We start from the raw sequence: 16,740 nt of genomic DNA, 5'->3' as shown, positions 1-16,740 counted from the left end.
GACTCTTGATTTTGGCTTAGGTACTGATTTCAGTGGTCTTGAGACGGAGGCCACACATGGGGCTCTCCTTGGACATGTAGAATCAGGTTGAGAGCCAGGTTCTTGCCTGATTCTTTCTCCCTCTACCTCTGCTTCTCTCCTGCCCCCAACTCTCCTGAGTGCACTCTCTAAAGAAATTAAAATAGTCTTTGTTTTGTTTTATAATTGAACCACGAGTTAACATTTTCAAATTGGTTACTAGGTTTGTTGTTGTTGTTTTGTTTTGTTTTTTAAGATTTTGAAAATGAAAGGAATCTATTACTGGCTTTGTTGCCATTATCAAATAGTCTAGGCATTCTTATGTCCGAGATTTCAGTTTTACACAAGGCACTTTCAATTGCAATTGCTGGAAGAGATTGGCTTATGAGATGTGAGCAAGTTCAATTTGAAAAAAAAAATATTTTTGAGCTTTTAGTCTGTATAAAGCACTGGGCATTATGGAGTGTACAAAAGAGAAGAAGACATCATGATGTAACTATGATCAGCAATGTGGAACAATTCAGGAACTGTATGAAACAGCTGGTGGTGGAGTTCAAGTGTGGAAACAGGGCAATTACTTAGGGTGAGTTGAGGAGGAAGGGATTGTGTCAGGTGGAGTGAGGCTTGAAGAAATGTTAAAAGGGTATGAATATTTCAAATAAGTCCCAAGAGAAAGAAAGAGCCCTGTAGGCATGGGAAACAGCTTCAAACCAGTCTAGAGGTGGGTAAACATCACTGGAGTTTGTAAGGGACAGTGAGGATTGCTGCCACATGTCTCAGGTAGCATAAGCAAGTGAGCTTGTAAGCCAGTGAGTAGTAGGTGAAAATGAAATTGTGTATGTGGAATACTCGCTTATTAAATGTCTTGTGGATACTAGGCACCACTTTAACAATTGGGGTTGCAAAAATAAGATGGATTTGATGCTCTAGAGTCTCACTGTCTCCTGAAAGAACCAAACAAGTAAGTCAATAATCACAATATTAGTATAGTATGCACAATAATAGAGGTTTTTAACATCTCCTATGGCAATAAGAAAGGGTATATCTAGGTGGCAATTGCTAGAAATAATTATAGTTTCTTTTTCATTATAGTATTCAGATAAGAAAACTGGATTCAAGTACTTTTGTGTGGATGTTATGGGCACAATCCTAAATGGCAAAGATGTGATTTGTTCTTCCTGCAAATCATGTGTCCTGACTCAAAAGCAGTGGTCATTTCATCTGGCCCACTCAGCCTTAGCATCCTTGCTGACAATTTGGGGGTTTGACACACTTGGGAAGGGGAAAAAAACCCCACCTGGAATCAAAGGATGTTTTCAACTCTTCAGACGCATTTATAATAGCACCCTGCCCCCCCCCCCCCCCCCCCACACACACACACACACACTTAGAGCAACATAAGCTCTGCAGACTCAGGCTTCTGTAGTTTGAAAGCCAATTGGATTGTTTGAGGGAATGTGCTTTCTGCTGATAATTGGAAGAAGGATAAGAAGGTTATAAACAAACAATAAGCTGAAAAGTAAACAACATTTACAGAACAATTTTATTCAGTATCTCTATTTCTTATAATTAACTCTCAGCTCAGTAATTTGTTTGGAACTCGATTTTCAATAAATTTTTTGCAAGTCATAGGATGCTGGGTCTATGGCTACACTAACTGTGTTAGGCTAACTACTGAAGTTAAGATAGAAGAAATGAAAATTTGTGGGTGAAGTTTTAACAATTGAGTACTCTGCATTGGAAAATTGTTGTCATTGGGTGAGGAGGGAAATAGGTCACTTTATTTGCAGGCATTTCAAAAGTTCATATTCATTCATTCATTCATTCATTTACTCATCCACTAAATATTAAGTATCTTTTATTAGCCAGGCATTGTGTTAGTCTTTTGTTAAGATTTTAGGATCAGGCAAGTTTTGTCTTTGAAATCCAGATACACAATGTGTAATAGTTTATTGTACTAATAATAATGCTAGCTAATATTTATTATGCCTTTACTATGTGCCAGGCACTTTTCTAAGTATTGACTCCTCTAATAATCTGACACATTTTATGAGGTATTATTTTTATCCTCTCTTTATAATCAAGGCAGTCGAAATTCAGAAGGAGAAAAAAACTTGCCAAGGTCACACAGCCAGATAGTACTCCAATCCAGGCAGCCTAATATTAGAATCTGGGCTCTTAAAAACTTTAATAAATGGAGTACACATCTTTTTGATCAAATGACAAGAATATATTGAGTGTATCCACTCTGTGAATCTTTAAAGAGGAGAGACCATTTCTATATTATCTCTTTATGCTCAGCACCTAGTATGGAAACTATAATAGATATTTAATAAATGTTACTGAATAAATACTTCAAGAAGTACTCAAAATATAGAAGATGAGCTTTTTATTTCAAGCCATTTATAGCTTAATTACCAGTGTGGCTATGCCTTATATTCGTTAAGAAAAAAATTTTAAAACTTGGAAATAAAGCAGAAGCATTTATAATAAATCCACTGGAAGTCATGCTACTATACTGTTTATAGGCCCATCAAAAGAATTGTTAATAATAATCATATAATTACTTACTAATTAATCAGACCCAGACACTATAAACATACATGCTTACTTATAGATTTCTGTATGGTAGAAAAGGTAACTCAAAATGTTACAGTTTTATTATCTTATAAGGCAATAACCAGTTTTCCTGCAATCTGATTCTAATACTGATTTTTTCTTAAGACTTATGAATAAATATTGAACTCCTTACATGATCTTAGAATCAGCTTTACCATCTTACTGGTTCCCTTATAAATAAATCACTGTCATATAATCATTCTATATTTGTATAGAAGTCTCCTTAAAGTATTAAATTTATATTTTGACCCTTTCCTCATCAGGATTTAATGCAAAATATAGAGGATGTCATCTAAACATTTATTTATACAGTGGTGATAATTATAGCTGGCAATTATTAAGGCACTATTCCAAATGTACCGTATGGATTATCTAATTAAATCCTTAAAACAATGTTGTGACGAAAGTGATATTCTTATTTCCCTTTAGGTGTTGAGACAGTAAGTGCTTAAAGTCACTCAAATGGTTTTGGTAAAGTCTGGAGGGATTTGAAGTCAAACAGCCTGATTCCAGAGACTATCCTGTGAACCACTATGCAAAACTCCTAGAAATACATGATCCCTAACATCCTAATATATTAATTACTTTAATGGCTATTAATAGATAAATATACAGACAATGAGCTAAACAATGAGAAGTACCTCTTATTGAATGTTTGCCATGTTAGTGTGCCAGTGCTTTACATATAATAACATTTATTCCTCTCAAAACATTCTAATGTAGCAATTATTCTCACTCCAATTTAATCAAACAGGAAACTAGAGAAATTAGAAACTAGAAATTAGGCCTAATCTAAGGCCACACCACAGGGGCACAGATATTCTAGTCTTTATGACATCAAAGCCATCTTTTTAAACCCTTTAATTTTGAGTCTTGGAACATTATACACAGCTAAAATATTTTTTCAAAATTCCTCATATCGTTAGATCTGGTTCCAGCAGGAGAGGTCATTCAGATAAACAGTCTTCACATTAGCAGAGCATGAGTTAGAGCTATTGAAGTTGTTCACATTCTTACCTAAGCTTATCACATAATCTGGATAAATAAGAATACCAACCAGAATTTTAGTCACTCATATATAGGAAAAACTATAAACAAACATTTGAAGATCACTAGCAAGGAGTGACTAAGAGAAACAATAATCATTTTTTTAAAAGATTTTATTTATTTATTTATTTAAGAGAGCGAAATAGAGAGCACAAGCAGGGGGAGTAGGAGGGGGAGGAATAGGCTGAGCAGGGAGCTCGAGTTGGGGCTCGATCTCAGGACCCTACCTGAGCCAAAGGTAGACGCTTAACCAACGGAGCCGCTCAGGTGCCCCAAGAATCATTTTTATGTAATAAGCAAGGATAATGGTTTACAAATTAGGGTGGGAAAGTTGAAGATTAAGCATGCATAGTGTGAAAGACACTGTACACTTAAGAAGCCATACAATTTATCTTACTCGCAGGGAATCTGTCTGGCTCTGCCACACACCCACAGCCAAACACGTGCACACTCCTGGGAGAATTTACACTGTCTACTCACTACATCATATTCCCCTCTGCTTCTTGTAATTCCTGAAATATCTTTGTACCTCCGTCGTGCCTTCCACCTATCTAAATCCTACTCATTTGTCCAGACTTGGCTCAACAACCATATGTTCCATGCAGACTTCCCAAACTCCAGCCCTCAATTGTGCCCTGACTCCTTCACCTTCCTATGGCAGAGATTCTCAAATTGTTTAAAAAACCCTGCCGGGTGTTTATTAAAATGCAGGCTGGTAGGCTCCCCACCCAAAGTTTTGAATCAATAGGTCCAAGGTGGGATTTCAAACCAAGAGATCTGGGAATTTGTCATTTTAACTACCTTCCAGGTAATAATTGATCTAGGTGATCTGAAAAACAGATTTTTGAAAAGTACAGTCTTGAGCTTTTAAGATTCAGAGATGAGATGGAAATGTATCTATTTGACCAAAGTGTGAGCATCTCCAGGCTTTTTCTCCCTGCTCTCTTTTATGAATTTACCTGCCCACTTCCCTGAATTTTTTATTAAGCAGAATCAGAAAACTAAGTAGATAGGAATGAGACTAGATGGGCAAGAGAAAAAGAGGAGTTTCTCTGCTTAAAGTCCAAAGAACACCAGAGAAAGATAAATAGGAAAAATATGAAAGCAATTATACAAAGAGACATGGAGGAAAAGATGGCAGAGAAAAAGGCTGGAAAGAGACAGCAGAGAAGGGAATAAATTAGGAAGGAAGTACTTTTGACATTAAGGCAGTGGTGAGATGTGAGATCCTTGAGAAGGAAAGAGAGAGACTTGGAGCAGACTTGCTGTGGCTTATGAATAGGCCCCCTTGATGGTCTTGGGGAGACACAATAAAGACTTGATTTCTTTCTTTCTTTCTTTCTTTCTTTCTTTCTTTCTTTCTTTCTTTCTTTCTTTCTTTCTTTCTTTTTTTTTCTTTCTGTTAGACTACTAAGAGTTTCTCAAGTGCAGTTCTCTACAGAACTGAACCACATGAAAGATTCAAAATTTATTAAAGTTATAGGAAAAAAGTAGACTATTCTTAAGATACTCGCTGTCTGGTTGTGGACATAAGACATGAGTACAAGTTCCAAAGAATGAAAAACACTAATTTGAAGAGATATGTGCACCCTTATGTTTATTGCAACACTATTTACAGTAGGCAAGAAATGGAAATGACCCAAGTGTTCATGAATAAAAGACATGAGTCCAAGTGTACTCAAAGTGTGGGAGGCCAGGCCTTGGTATAACTAGCAGGACAGAGAGGTCTTCAGCAGGTGGCCAGTCTCACTGCTCTCTGGCTTCCATAGCTCTTGCCAGGGGGAATATGGTTAGGCTTATTAAGTTGTACTACGCTTGCTCTGGAGTATAGGGACCGTGACTTACTCATCTTTTTAGCCCTATGGCCTAGGAAAGTGCCTCAATGTCTTCACTTTCAGGTAGTGATTACTCAATTAATATCCCAAGTAAGGCCAAGTGGAGTTTCCTGTGAACCCATTCACCCATTCTTTCACTCTTCTTACATAAAAAAAGAAAATATGGAACTGTTTTTATGCAGTGAATGTAAGCTTTCTAATGTCCTAAAGAATTAAGCAGAGATACTCCTGTTATCTGTTAAAATAGCCATAGACTGTGTGAGAAGGCAGAAGGAAAGATTATAATGTTAGGTGGAATCAAGACCCCATAATAGTTCCCTTGAATGTGTGGTATTACTCTCTATTTGATTTTTTTTTAACAAAAAAAATCAATATCACAGACATTGAATAAATTTAATGATACCTTCATCATTGCAATTAAGAAAGATAACTCTTAAATAAGCATGAAAGAAAGAGAAAGAGAGAAGAGAATGTGAAAAGATAAAAACATTCCCCAGGATTAATTTTTATCCAGGGCACATAGTATATGCAGCCTCTGAATCGCCTTAATTCATCTCTGTCTGTTACTCTGATTCAGATGATAGAGTGGCTCAGTTAAATTGAAATTGAGTTAACTTGACAGCAAAAGAGTGGCATTGTTACTGGCTAAAAATCATTAATTTTGATGTGATAAATTTCTTTCTAATGGGGGCATTTTTATTATCTAGTGTTTTTGTTTTGGTGACTTTTTCCAATACTGTCAATACTTCAAGCAAGCCAGAGGAAAAACAAAACAGCCTTACACTACTTTCTCCATTATTATTATACTTTAAAAACTCCTTGCTTAAAGTAAAATGAAAAATTAATAGGACCAAGAACACCACAAACTTGTGCTTGTAATGCACTGATTAATTCTGAAGTTTTATCAGCATATAAACATGGAAGCAAGTGTAAGATATTCTACATCTGGAGATCAGTTGGAGGATTAAGCCAACTGGGAATAAAAACCAGTCATCTGGCAATGCCTTAATCAGCAAATGTCCCCCGTTGGGAGCCTGCTGTATAATCAGTGTCTTTGTACCCAAACGTTTAAGGATGCATTCTTTATTTAGGTACAATGGGTCACAACCTTGGTTGCATACATTGTCTTCAGTGCTTTAAAAAAAAATGTTGCTCCTTAGAGGTTTATATTTAATTGGTCTGTGGGACAGCTGGGCAATATAATTTTTAAAAAATCCCCTGGTGATTTACAATGAGGATCAATACACTAACTGAATGGGGACTTGTCTTTAGCTTGTTCAGTTGTCACCTCAGAGTTTAGTCTCAGAAGCTTTAATTGAGAAATTCTTCACACCAACATGATGGCAAGTAGGTCTTCTCTTGCATAGTAACTTGACAGATTAGTAATGGCTACCTGGAGCCCCATCTTGGAAAGATTCCTAAATCCACACATGATCTCAGAAGGACATGGTGCTGTGATTTACAATGGAAAGGAAGAACAAGTACTGCTGTAAATACCATATTTTGCCCACCCCTGAACTTGCAAATATGTGAGTGTTTAAATTACATTTAATTTAGGTGGGATTTACATTGAAGATGTGATCTTAACTGAACAAAGAATCAGCACACTCTTCTTTTAATCCAGGTTTTTAAGGCAAAAATTCTCTCTGTCCTAATTCTTTCTTCCTCTTTCTCTAATTCCACAATTTCAGCCTGAGTAGGTAATGATAGAAAATATTGATTAAAGGGGTCATAATACTCCCTTTGGACTGTGAACTTCTTGAAGTAAGGAATTGTGTTTTATAATCTTTGTATCCTTAGCACCTAAAATAGAGTTTGGGATGTGGGTGCTGATATTATTAGTACTTTCAAATGACGTCATTCAAGCCCACTTTCTGGAGTACATGTCTTCCTACTTTTAAAAGTCATTTATGCTTTTTAAACTAACCTCTATCTTTATACCTTGTTTTTGTTTATTTGGGCATTGTCTTAGCATTGCTGGATAAACTGTGTCTTTGGACAGGAAGACCTTTATTTTTAGTCTGATGATCCCCCTGTATTGTCTCGGTTTATTTCTTTCTTTTTTTTTTTTTTTAAGATTTATTTATTTATTTGAGAGAGCGAGAGAGTGAGGACAAATAGGGGGAGGGTTAGAGGGAGAAAGAGAAAGAGAATCTCAAGCAGATTCCATGCAGAACAACAGCACAGGGCTCAATCCCATGATCTGAGCCGAAACCAAGAGTTGGATGCTTAACTGACTGAACCACCCTAGAGCTCCTATATTGTCCTGGTTTCATATGTGTCTTACCCCACTGCTTTCTGGGGAGTGTTTGACAGTGGGGCAGATTGTCTTTGCAAAAGATAGTGGCCATATTAACTCCCTCTCATGCTCCTCTGCAGTGTGGCCTGGCCACTCTTCTGTCAGGGGGAAATCTAGGCAGCTTCTGTACTTCTTTGACTTCTAGATATGGAGAAAATTATACTATGCTTGTTTTAAGCATGGCCCTTAGCTGTCCTGGGAGCTTTATATGTCTATATGTCTCCCCCTTAGAAATCAGCAACCTCATAAGAATTGTGTCTACCCAGAGACTCCCATGCCGTGAGAACCCTAAACTAGTGTGGAAATACCATGTAGTGAGAGAGAGAGAGAGGCCAAAGAGTGCCAAGGTACCAGATGTGTGCATGAAGGGACCTTCACAGTGGGTTCCCTTACCCCAGTTAGCAGCTGATGCTACAAGGTTCAGATTCAAGCTGCCTAAATGAGCCCTTCCTGAATTTCTTGCCCACAAGTTTTTGAGCAAAGTAAGTTGCCCACAAGTTTCTTCCAAAATAGGTTGCCTTTGGATAAGTGCTCTCTAAATAAGCAGCAGATTCTTTCCCCTACGATTTCCCTTCTGATTGCATAGAATGTCCTTCCTCTCACAGCCGCAAGATGAGGAAGGCAATGGTTGTGTTTAATATGCAAAAGTTATGGCTGGCACTTAAGTTTATAATTACTATTGTGTGTAGAAGCTATATATGGACAAAACAATGGCATTCAAAGACAAGTGTTTGTTGAACTCTTTGTCCTGTATTGGTGGTTATTATTTTAAGCATCTTACTTCCTCAACTGCCTGTGCTCCTTAAAGTCAAAAGCAATGCTGTTTACTTGTGTATGTACATAGCATTTTCACAATTCTAAGTATATTAAACATTTTCTTGAATAAAAGATGCACTCAAATGAATAGAGAAGAAATGTCTAGTGAGACCCAGTTTTATCTTAAGCCTTCACAGGTTATCCTATATAAAGTACAAACTCTAAAGTACCTTCTTAATTGAGGTAGACAGGACTACTATAGTAAGTAAACACTGAATCTTTAATTGCTCATTCTAAAGCAGTGTTTCCGGTTAGTGGGTGGTGAATGAAATGCTCAGGCTCTTTCCACTTGGTGGATCCATCATCAGTTGAGGTTTTTTCTATCTAGCCAACAGAGCAGAAGACCCACCCACCTACTGTCTTAAAATTGCCAGCCATTAAGCAGCACACATCCATTTCTGCTCACCTTCTGCTGGGTAGAACTTAGTCATATAACCTTATTTAAATCCAAAGGGCAACATTCAAGGAGGCAAATGGATGTAGATAGTTCTTTATGTAGAGAATGGCCTGTAGGATATTTAGTTAGCATCATAGTTACCCTCTACCCACTGATGCCAGTGGCAGCCCCCTTCCTTACTCCTCTTCTCTTACACCCTGCCTCTCCCTCCACCACTCAGTTGTGACTCCAGAAAATGTCTCCAGATGTTCCCAAATCACCCCTGGCTGGGAACTTCTAGATATATTTCATATTGCTGTGGTGGAACAGAGATAAGATGATCACACACAAAAACCTTCCCATTCAAAAGGAGAAGGATACAAAAAAAGTCATCAGTCTGGTCCATTACCATGATGGGATCCTGGGAACAGGTACGAGGAAGTCCCCTGGCAGTGGAGGAAGTTCCTTGATTAAAGTCATTACACCCTCCCTCTGTTCTCTGGGAGAAACACCCTCTGGGTTGCTCTGCCTTGCTTACTTCTCCCCTGGCCACATCTCAAGTGCACATAGTTGCCCATATGGAGCTGTTGCAGCCTGCTTGCTACTGATGCAAGTTTTCAGCCCTTGAGATGTTTTATGACTTGAACAGTTAAAGGTACCTTTAGGTCAAGCTTGTGCTTTTGCATTAGCAATAAAACTCTTAAAAACTTAGTAGACTTTTGATCTATTTGCTTCTAGGGGGTTCTAGGTAGCAGCTACCATGTCTTAGGTTTTTGCCTAGATGTATCCTCCATATTTCTTTTCTCCTTGTCCCAAGCCTCTTTCTCTCAAATTAATGGAGCTTGCCTTGAGGCTATCTGAAACAAAAGGCTTGGGTAGAAATATAACAACTTTAATCTATCTTTGCCACAAGGCTGAGTTTTTTATTATTTTTAAACTGAGAAGTCTTAATGGGCCTCCTTTCAATTGTCTCCTATTCTTTGCAATCTTTAAGAATTTGGCTTTTTCAGCCCTGTACATTCTTTAACTTCTACTTGCATACCTTTGCTTATAATTCCTCACTATAAGTAGCAAAAAATAGCCAATAAGCAACTGATATTCTAACATATTCCTTTCTGCTCCTGTGCAACAGGCTCAGGATATAATCTCCTTTCTAAATGATTGTAGGTGACAGTTTTACCAGACATATCTCCATCTTTCTAGACTATGAAATCTATTTCTGCACTACCTGTTGCAGGTCCAACAAGTTCTTCATTACTACATATTTCATCACTTTTTGTTAAAGCAGTACTTCACTTGAAAATGTTAATTCCTGCATTAGATGGGTAGATTGAATTGCTTTAACACAGAGATAGTATGTGTTAGATATTTAGATATCTATATTAATAAATAACATAACTTTATTAATAGAGCTATATGACATTTATATAATATCTATATTGTATGTGTATATTACTTTTATAATATATATCTAAAATATAAAATAGTACAAACACACAAGAAACTTATTTCTTGGTCACAAAACTATTCAAGGCAGCCAATTTATGGGAAGCTTTATAGGTTTACATTAATAATTATTAACATATTTATTAATATAAGTGTATTAATATATCTAAATAATATATTAATTTATATGATATATATTATAAAAACATATGTAATGGTTCAAACCATTAAACTATAGAATGGTTCAATCACACAAGAAGTTTATTTCTGGATCACATAACTGTTAAGATGGGCTTAACTTACGGGTGCCTTTGCTCCTCTCTGGTTTTTGTTTTTGTTTTTTGAGAGAGCGAGAGCATAAATAAGCAGGAAGGGGCAGAGGAAAAAGAAGGAGAGAAAGAATCTCAAGCAGGCTCCACACATGAAGCCCAACACAGGGCTCAATCTCATGACCCTGGGATCATGACCTGAGCCAAAAATCAAGTCATATGCTTACCAGACGGAGCCACCAAGGCATCCTGCCTTTGCTCCTTACGGTGATTACAAGACATTGGTTCCTTCTATTGTTTTGTACATTATCTCTGGGGCCTCAGGAAGAGGAAAGCAGAGGAGTCCTGTAACATTTCCACTCAAACTACACAGGCTAGACCTTAGTCATATAACTATTACCCAGCTCAAAGGCTGGTTGGAACATGTAGTCTAGTTGTGTGACCTGACACAGACAGTGATAAGGATCTGGACTGAGACAACTACTGCTCCATGTCCTCTATATTCACATGAGCTCTGATGCCACTCTGAGTTTCTGATCTCTACACATGGATGTTTCATATTCAACTTAAAAAGTAGCAGAATATGCTAACCCAAAATCTGACTATAGGAGTTCAGAACATGCCACCTCAAAATATGCCACTTTAGTATATTGATTATTTTGAGACCGTTGAAAAACAACAAATGCATAGAGGCTTTCTCTGAACTCCCTATGTGTCTGAAGGCAGCTCTTCCAAAAGGAAATCAATTGTTAAATCCCTTCTCCAGGAGTTTTGTCAACAGAAAGGACTGACCCATCACAGCAGAGGAGACTGGAAGTCAACACCACGTACCCAAACAGACTTTGTCACAGACTACCATAACTTAGATCTGTTCTTCTAAGGGCCCATTTGTCTTTTCAATTATTTACTCACCCTTAAGGAGGGATACATTCCCTTTCCCCTTTCCCTATGAAGATAGTATTTAATCCTGAAGTCCAAGCCACCTAGGGGAGCTACTCATTTTTTCCCTGGGTATCTCTCATATATACATGAGGTATACATGTTAATAAATTTCTATTTGTTTTCCTGTTTTTTTTTTTTTTTTTTTTTTTTAAATATTTTATTTATTTATTCATGATAGTCACAGAGAGAGAGAGAGGCAGAGACACAGGCAGAGGGAGAAGCAGGCTCCATGCACCGGGAGCCCGATGTGGGATTCGATCCCGGGTCTCCAGGATCGCGCCCTGGGCCAAAGGCAGGCGCCAAACCGCTGCGCCACCCAGGGATCCCTGTTTTCCTGTTTTGAATCTATCTTTTATCATAGAGGTCTCAGCCAAAACCTCAGAAAGGAATAGAGAAGATTATTTTTTCTCCCCAACAAACTCAAAATGAAATCAAGTCTTTTCCATCTCAGTAAATGGCACGATCATCCATTTAGTTGCTCAAGCCAAAAATCTTAAAGTCCTTTCTTTCACTTTACCATCCAATCCATTTACAATTCCTGTCTTCTTTTTATTGCTGAGCAGAATTAGATTAATCATAATCCTTAATTCATGACATTTTCTGTGACTTTCCTATTCTATTTCCTATTTCCTATTCCTTTTCCTGTCTGAAGTAACCATTATCTCCAATCTTTTCTTTGCTGTTTCTTATGATATTTCATCATATATATGTAATCCAAAAAAGCATATTGTTTAATTTCTTTTAATGTTTACCAAAAATAGAAACTGCTTGTAATCCTCTGAGATCTAACATTTTACTTATTATTGCAATGTTGATATTTCTCCATGTTGTTGCATATACCCATAGCTTTAAAAAATATTGACGGTTGCATAATATCCCAAATATATTACACTTTATTTATACTCATTTCATTGGGTATTTGAGTTGCTGTTACAAAAATTATAATTTTGCATAATTGTGTGTATGTATAAAAGACTCTCTTATGTACCTTGAGAATTCCTTAATTGTAGGATATGAGAATGTTCAACTTTACATAATTATTCTAAATTGTTTTCCAAAGCAATCATTCCAATTTAAGCTCTTATCAGAAAAATTTAAGAAATCTTGATGATCCCTCAAAAAATTAAAGATCTAAATACCATATGATCCAAGAATTCCACTTCAGAGAAAATGAAAACACTAACTTGAAAGATACATGTACTCCTATGTTTATTGCAGCATTATTTGCAACAACCAAGACATAGATGCAACCTAAATGCCCATCAATAGATGCATGGATAAAATGGGTAAGAAATGGGCATATATATGAAATGAATTATTATTCAGTCATAATAAAATGAGATCCACTTAGTGAACATCTATTCGTGTCTTTTTTTAAATGGAATGCCTCTCAGTGATGTAATCAAATTCTTGATTTCTCCATGAAGACTAATTTATATCATGTACAAATAGTAAAAATTTTAGTTCTTCTTTTCTAATTCTTATGATTGAAATGTCATTTTCCTGTTTTGTTCTGCTGGCTAGGATATCCAGTAGAATACTGAATAGTGTGAATTCCTTTTTTGGTTATAATTTTAAAGGAAATTCACACTGTTCAATTTTAAAGGAAATAACTTCAAATACTTCCCTATTTAGGATACTATTTGTTATAGCTGTTGTTAAGTATAAACCCTTTATCAGGTTAGGGACATTTTATTCTCTTTTCAATTTAATAAGATTTTTTAAATCATGGAGGTTTTGAATGTTATCAAATTATTCTTCTGCATATTTTGAGATGACATTATAGATCCAAAAATGTGCACATTTCAGGCCATTAGAGAAATCGGAGTTACCTGGGGAAGAAAATACACAAAAGCACATGTAAATGTGCATACACAATATTCTTGTAAAACAAATGAATTTAGTTGTTGTTCATCTTTCAAAAAATTTTTGTTAGAGAAAGTACCTTGTAGAAAGTGGCCTTTAACATGGGTTTTGAAGGATGGATAAATTTTGAAAGAAAACTATGGGATGGGATAAGGAGAAAGAAGGAAGATATATGGTTGAGAGGTCTGTTATAATTGAAGGTATGGAATTGGGAAAACAAGGGAATGTTAACTAATTTGATTTCATCAAAGTATGCAAAGGAAATAGTATGGGAAAAATCTGTTGGTATTATGTTAGAAAAACAATGCATTTCAAAATGAGAATTCTGGAAATAAACTTTACTGACTGCATTTTAGAAGGTAAATATTTTAGTTAGATAAATCTAGCAACATGCTCTGTGTTCCAAAATGCACTTTTTCTCTCAAAAAGGGATTCCATCATTGATAAATTTGGTAAATGCTGCATATTGCATATTGTATCTCATAATCTATATTATGATATTAAAAACCCTAAGAATTCCTGAGGTTAAATATCTTTTTAAGTCTACATTTGTTGAAAACTACTCAATAATGAAAATCTTTTCTCACCTAACATATCAACATACATGGAAAAGACTTTGATTTGAGCAAGAAGAGGTTGAATGTGGTGAGTTAGAATGAGATAATAAACCTTGGGACATTTATTGAAGGACTTCTATTTGAAAGTAAGTAGGACTGGACAGCAAATTGGTGTATTGGGAAAGAAAGAAAAGCAGGGAAGGAAGATTCAGAGATGAGTCTAGGTTTTGGAATGTGATAAATGGAAAACTGGAACCTTAAGCAAAACTTGGAGAGATGGGGAATTTTAATTCAGTTTGAGCTGTTCCACATTTGAGTTGCTTATGAAAATTTCAGGTAATTTCCAGAAACAAGTTAGATATGCATGTTGTACCTGAGGTACAAAATAGAGATTCAGGAATTACCTATATAAAAGCTGACAAAATGAAGGTAGTTTATACTACCAATGAGAACATGAGAAAATGAGAAATCAAACTTCCAGTTCAAGAAAAGGTTTCTGAGGAACCATATTTAGAGGGACAAGAAGAAGAAAAGTAGTTGAGGAATAGTTGAGAATGCTGAATACTGTCTTTGTTACTTTTTTTTTTTTTTTCAAGAATTCCATTTTCATTCCCTTTTGAAAAGTTCTATTTTTCTCTTCAGAATACTCTATTCTTGTTGGGTTTGGGCTTTGAAGTATGCTTTATTCTAAAGACCTCTGTTACATTGTGGGTTATGAGTTAACCCAGGGCAATCATGGTACCAATAGCTTATCTGCTTCTGTGACCCAGCTGTGTAAAATATGGTGGGGGATGAAGTGTTCATTTACAGATGGAAGCGCTTCAATTTATTGTCACAGGGGAGTTCTGCACCATCTTGATACACATGCAGCTAAGCCCTAGGACTTAATTTGAATTGGGAAGTTGAACAGTAATGATCTCTTCTAGCTCAGAGAGCATGAAAATCATTAGTTTATCATCATCCATACCATGTCTCAGAGCTTTCTAAATGAGTTGGGGAATCATGGATGCATCCCAGGTGCAAAGAATATGTTTTATGAATAACTGTTGGTCAGGGCAGCCTGGCAAACAGTTGAATAATTGAAATTGAACTCATCACTGCCTAATAAACTTTGCTTTCTCATTAGTGATACATCTCATGAATTTCTTGCTGGTAACCAATTTGGAGCTCACGACTTCACTGCAACTTACATGGATCACAGAAGTGCTATGGTGAGCGTTGACAATGCCAGCCAATGAGGGACTCTCTAGGATATTGTCAACAGCACAGGTTGTGTCAAATGATCCATTGGGGCCAATTTTATGAGAACAGCCCCCAAATTCAAGCATCATCAGCAGAGCAAGTAATGCATTGTCAAAACCTTCCAACTCCCCAGAATCTAGGTGATTTATCTCCTGGGAAACTTTTATAAATGGACCATATTTTTCCCCTACAATGAAGAAAAATGAAAGGCACCCTTATACCCACAACTATGTCTTCAGAGAAAAAAATGATGGAAGGGCTTACTTATGAGGAAAGATTAAAAGAGCTTAGGGACAAATACAGGGGGAAATAATGATAGCCTGTGAATATTTGAAAGAAATAAAAACAGATGAGAGTGGAATTACAGTATTTAGAATGGCCCAATAGGGGATAACTAGGAGTAATGGGATGAAAATAATGGAAACAGTTAGGCTTACTCTCAGCAACATCTTGCTGGCAGTGTTAGATGATAGACTCATCTCCTGAGGCAAATGACAGAACTGCTGTCACCTGGGGAATTTGAACCTGGAATGGAAAAATACAGATTTGGTGGCAGACAGAAACTCTGCAGTAGCAAAGACATGGAGTCAGACTCATTTGTTCTCGATTTCGATTTTTTTCTATCTTGAGATGTTGTGATTCTTGAAGACAAAGCATGCTCAGTGGTTGTCCTTGATCATCTCAGCATCTGTGTGTGTGTCATTTATAAAGCTTCATGTGTTTCCTCAGAGAATGATTTCACTGATTTATGCTCTAGTATAGGATCATTTTTTCTATCGGCAACACATCTTCATTTTAGTTATTGGCCCTTTGTGTTGTTCTTGACGTATGAATCTCATGCTTTTGATTATAATGTGGATCCTCAGATATGTGGAAATGTACATGAGAAAGATACCACCTAAACAGTGGGGGAACAGGTGGCAGAGTCCACATTGTGAACCAGAATGCCACTACTTGCAAAGACATGTAGCACACAGAGGGGATTATCATATGCTGCCACTGGGTAAACTCCATGGGTCTCATGGACCCCTCCCAAGCATTATGAAATATTTTGTGTAGGTAGAGGCTATTTTTCTTTTAAAAACAATCTGTAGTGTTCTTTAGCTTCCAAAGAGGGTAATGAACCCCAAATTTAAGGAATAAAAAAGTGAAGCTGAACATTTGAAGCAGATAGTTATTGAAATTCCATTTCTTTAAGTTTGATGATGGTGAGGAAAAACATGTGCAAATATCTTGACTTTATTTGTTTACTTATTTATTTAAAGAAATAAAGACTTTTTGCATTATTATCTAGTTCTCCTTGGAATAATCTCTGATCACAATGGTAGAAAAGGGAAATGAGGGCAGCCCAGGTGGCTCAGCGGTTTAGCACCTTCCTTCAGCCCAGGGCCTGATCCTGGAGACCCAG

General features: G+C 36.6%; 2 long non-coding RNA genes across 10 annotated transcripts in view; one reads left to right on the top strand and one right to left on the bottom strand.

Moving 5' to 3' along the window:
- Positions 1–16,740, top strand: part of LOC140609906 (uncharacterized) — a 170,539-nt gene that overhangs the window by 4,763 nt on the left and 149,036 nt on the right. The window lies entirely within an intron of this gene.
- Positions 1–16,740, bottom strand: part of LOC140609904 (uncharacterized) — a 71,476-nt gene that overhangs the window by 6,464 nt on the left and 48,272 nt on the right. For 4 of the 6 annotated variants that reach the window (XR_012011616.1, XR_012011619.1, XR_012011617.1 and 1 more), the window contains one exon: positions 15,770–15,857. The exons of the other annotated variants lie outside the window; for them this stretch is intronic. This is a non-coding gene — a long non-coding RNA (uncharacterized lncRNA). The remainder of the gene's footprint in view (positions 1–15,769; positions 15,858–16,740) is intronic. 6 annotated transcript variants of the gene reach the window in all.

This window comes from Canis lupus, chromosome 19 (genome assembly GCF_048164855.1).
Source record: "Canis lupus baileyi chromosome 19, mCanLup2.hap1, whole genome shotgun sequence".
In the NCBI taxonomy this organism is placed as follows: Eukaryota; Metazoa; Chordata; class Mammalia; order Carnivora; family Canidae; genus Canis; species Canis lupus.
This window is presented reverse-complemented; position numbering and strand designations above follow the sequence as displayed.